The sequence below is a fragment of the Osmerus mordax genome, chromosome 14 (genome assembly GCF_038355195.1).
Source record: "Osmerus mordax isolate fOsmMor3 chromosome 14, fOsmMor3.pri, whole genome shotgun sequence".
NCBI lineage: Eukaryota > Metazoa > Chordata > Actinopteri > Osmeriformes > Osmeridae > Osmerus > Osmerus mordax.
Genome location: NC_090063.1, coordinates 116,649 through 121,085, shown reverse-complemented (window position 1 = coordinate 121,085; position 4,437 = coordinate 116,649). Strand labels below are relative to the sequence as shown.

Here is a 4,437-nt window from a genome sequence, read left to right as displayed (position 1 = left end):
ACAGTGTTCCGAATCCGATCTGTTTTAACATGTATAATCTGACCTTTTTCAATGTAGTCTCTCAAAAAGCCTGTGACCAGGCATGTCTCCTCCACGTTGCTGTGGTCATCCTCATTCTCACTATCTGCCATTGGCCAGATGATCCTTTTCAAGATGGTCTAAGAAGTAAAAACATTTTCAAAGACTATCAATTAAAGGGTATATCAACAGAGTAGAGCTACTTTGCAAATATCACATTTAGAAAAGTACAGGTAGAAAAGGCAACCTTAATTGTATATAAAAATGGAGGCTTGTTATCTGAATGATAGAACTGTTACACTTAAATGTTACACTTAAAGCCTTATTCCAGTTTTATAATTACAATGACAATAACCATAATGATATTTATGTAAACAGTCAGCAGTTTCTTATGAGAAGCTAATTACCTGTGAGTCCATCACTTGTTCTGCTGATCTTGGGAAAAGGACCTCGGATAGGGCCGGACGCTCTTTAATCATAGTGAGAACACCGCTCTCTTTCAGCCCCCTACGGAGCTGCTTCATTTGTGTTCTTCTCCGTTCAATGACCTACAAAAATAAATTATAAATAAGTTTAAGTATAATTTAGATACAGTTGTTGGTGAAAAAAAGACATTATTACACTAGTGAATCTGTTTTTTTTACAATACACTTAGCATAATTATTTTTGGTTGGACTACTTTTAATGTTTTTACCCAATAAAAGGGCGGAGAATTAAAAAAACGAAATGCAAACATGTAAATCCAGACAAGGAGGTAGCCTAACTAAAGGGGGAATTTTGTATATGCTATACATGTGTGTGAGTGTGTGTAAGTGTGTGTACTCTGTATTTATAAGTGCTTGTATATATGTGTGGATATTTCAGTGATAATGATATTAATAACAGCAGCAAAGAAAAAAAATAAAATGAATAAAAATAATACAATAAATAAGAAAAAAAGAGAAAAAGTACTTAATTTCATTTATAATTATTCATATACCGCATGCTGTAGGATTTTCTCTGCCAACCACCTCCTGTTGTTATTATTGATGGGAGGAAGATCCCAGCTGAAGGCCAAGTTGTTCACATCGCATTGTTCCTGTGGGGTCAGTTCTCTCTGACTATCAAGCTGCAATTAATAAAGTAAGGCAATGGTATATCACTTTTATGGTCTATGCTTTTTATGTTAAATACAAAGTAAACATATTTGTATGATAGCATAGGAATAATCAATTCAAGTGAATTTAAATTTGTTTTGTGTCATGACAATAAAACAACTTCAAGTGACACTCACTACAGACACCACATCAACAACATCTGTATCAGGGCAGTCAGCAACCTCAAGTGCAGCAGACTCCTCGTTACTTCCAACAATTAGCTGCAACATTGCTGGACTCAGTCCAGTGAATCGAGGACCTCCATGAATAAAAGAATGTCCTATGGCACATCCAGCTACTCGGAAAAGGTCTCCATCTATCAGGGCTTTGGAAGTGGATTGGACCTTGTGATCGCCTGTCACATTGAACAGAAGAGTTCTGGTAGTGTTCTCTGAGAGTCAAAAAAAATAATAATATATAAATAAAAGCTGATTTCTGGTGAGACAGTAGCATTATCCTGAGGTTTTTCAATCGCAGTTCAAGGAAATATCTAGCTCTAATAATGATTTACATAGTGTCACACAAACAGATTATGGGGAGTCAAAATACCAGACATGAGAGAAGACAATTTTCAGTTAAATAATACACACAATGCGCCCTCAGTTGTCAATTTGAGATCAATTTTGGTGACCAACCTTTCCAAATCCAACAAGAGCTTTAGGGCCACCTAGTCAGAGCCAATTAATCCAACCCCACTACTTCTGTCCGAGGCAAAATTGTATGCTTTTTTTTACAAACAAAACAATACAATAAACTGTTAAAACTCACCGAAGTCAAGGTCGAAACCAAACTGGATTTTTCCCATTACCATAGACAGGAAATGTCGTTTTACACCATCTCCAATAGCTGCATCACCTGAAATACAAGGAGTTACTCTGTAGACACATAGGAATGTGTATATAATGTAAGGGTCAATTTCAATAGGTGTTATTCCCAGCTCAACTACTTCCTGAAGGTGTGCCTGATCATGGTTATTGTGACTGCTGTGGTAAGGCACATCTGGATTAATACATTTGGCATGTAATGTAAGACAGGAAATAAAGGAGCTGCTTTAATCTAAGGAAGTAGTGGAGCAGGGCATAAAGCCTATTCAGCTAGTTAAAAGATTTACTTCAGTTTTAAGTTGTAATCACTGTTCTTGTTACAAATTTTGCAGTAAAACACATTTAATGAAAGATACCTACCAGTCAGTATAACAGAAAATGGGCTTGCCCAGTCAATTCCTGTTTTTTTGTAGAAAGTTAGAATCTCCCTTTCACGATCTTCCTCAGTGGATCCGAGATCAATTCTGGCAACCAACCCTGGCTTGAGTTCAGCATTGTTAAGCAAGTGACGGCAAAACATGTTGGCTGCCTTGTAAACATCAGGCTCTGTTGTCCACTCTGAAAATCAATTAATTATAAGTGAGGAAAAAGAGTTGATTTTAGACTTTTTAGGACAGCAGCTAAAAGTTCCTTCTATTTTGTAAGGACAACATAAATATCAGAACTTGTATTCATTAACTGTATATGGTTATAAACAATAAGACAGTTGCACCTTTAGAGCTACTACTTAGGTTTTCTTCAAGTGGATTTTGGTTGCTTGATGAGCTAGCAGCAGCTGAGGTTCCTGCCTGGGTCTCTTCTGAGCTTCCTGACGGGGTATTCTCAAGGGTTTCTTCAGCAGTTGAATCTGAATAATTTTTTCTTGGAATGATAGCAGGAAATTGTTAATACACTGAAGAAATCCAAAACATCAATAACAGTTCAATGTGTGAGACACTAATAAAATAACAAAACAACATTTTTTGTGTCAACTGATGTTTTAGGAAAATAAAATGTTGTAGGACTTCACAATTTACACCATGTAGATTCATGTATAGACAAGAAATATGTCTCTCTTCTCACAACAGTCAATGTGGCCTTGAATCTCAGAGAAGCTAAATATCTCTGCACAGTAGACACATTCCACCATTGGTCCAGTTGTTTGAGGAGTGAGGGTCACACTGGGAGGATCCTAGCATAAATGAGACAATAGTAACATAAATATGCATCATGCAATCAAACATCTTTCTTTACATTAGAGCTTGGTGGATTTTGTACAGACATACAGTTAGGTCCATACACATTTGGACATTGACACAATTTTCATCATTTTGGCTCTGTATACCACCACAATGGATTTGAAATGAAACAATCAAGATGTGCTTTAAGTGCAGACTTTCAGCTTTAATTTCAGGGTATTTACATCCAAATCAGGTGAACGGTGTAGGAATTACAACACATTTGATAGGGTTAGGGTTAGGTGTGGCAGTAATAACGAGGAAACACCCTGTGGGACCCCAACAGGACCACAGTACAGGTGAGACCCCATTTAGGCACGCACACCTGAAACCCCACTCACTCCGACCCCCTGAAATGAATGAGCAGGAGTCTGTTTTATATGCTCCTCCCTTTCTACCGCCAGACCTATTGACCAATAGGAGTAGTATTAGTAACCCTCAGGGATACAGTTGTCTGAAGACTTTACTACTACCAATTGTCACATAGGATATTCTTCTTGGACGTATTGTTCCTGATGATCCTATGTCCATGTCTTGTTTTCTTCTTTCCAACCTGACCCTATTGGCAAATAGGAGCCTATCAGTATTAACAACCCCCAGGGATGACATACTGTTGTCCGAAGACATTAACACTACCCATTGCTAAGGTCATCGAATAAAAATATCTTGTGTCCAAGTCTTCATCCAACATCTTGTGTCCAAGTGTTCTTCCCATATCCTGTGTTCAGAATATCCATGTCTTGTTGTCTTCTTTCCAACCAGACCCTATTGGCAAATAGGAGCCTATCAGTATTAACAACCCCCAGGGATGACATACTGTTGTCCGAAGACATTAACACTACCCATTGCTAAGGTCATCAGAATAAAAATATCTTGTGTCCAAGTCTTCATCCAACATCTTGTGTCCAAGTCTTCTTCCAATAACCTGTGTTCAAGTCTTCATCCAACATCCTGTGTCCAAGTCTTCTTCCAATATCCTGTGTTCAAGTCTTCATCCAACATCCCGTGTCCAAGTTTTCCTCCAAAATCCCGCGTCCAAGTCTTCTTCCAATATCCTGTGTACAAGTCTTCATCCAACATCCCGTGTCAAAGTCTTCTGTCACTGTCTGGTCTTCTTCTTTAAGACCTAACCTTTTTTGGCAAGTAGGAGCCTATCAGCATTAACATCCCTCAGGGATGACATACTGTTGTCTGAAGACTTTAACACTACCCATTGCTAACATAAGTACAGCTGTCTTATCG

The 4,437-nt window shown here is 38.0% G+C and overlaps 1 long non-coding RNA gene across 1 annotated transcript; it reads right to left on the bottom strand.

Moving 5' to 3' along the window:
* Positions 1-1,464: 1,464 nt before the first annotated feature.
* On the bottom strand, positions 1,465-2,465 carry LOC136955942 (uncharacterized). The gene is made up of 3 exons (XR_010878202.1): positions 2,339-2,465; positions 1,923-2,009; positions 1,465-1,545 (listed from the first exon to the last, which is right to left on the bottom strand). It is a non-coding gene; the product is annotated as an uncharacterized lncRNA (long non-coding RNA).
* Between the last annotated feature and the right edge of the window lie 1,972 nt (positions 2,466-4,437).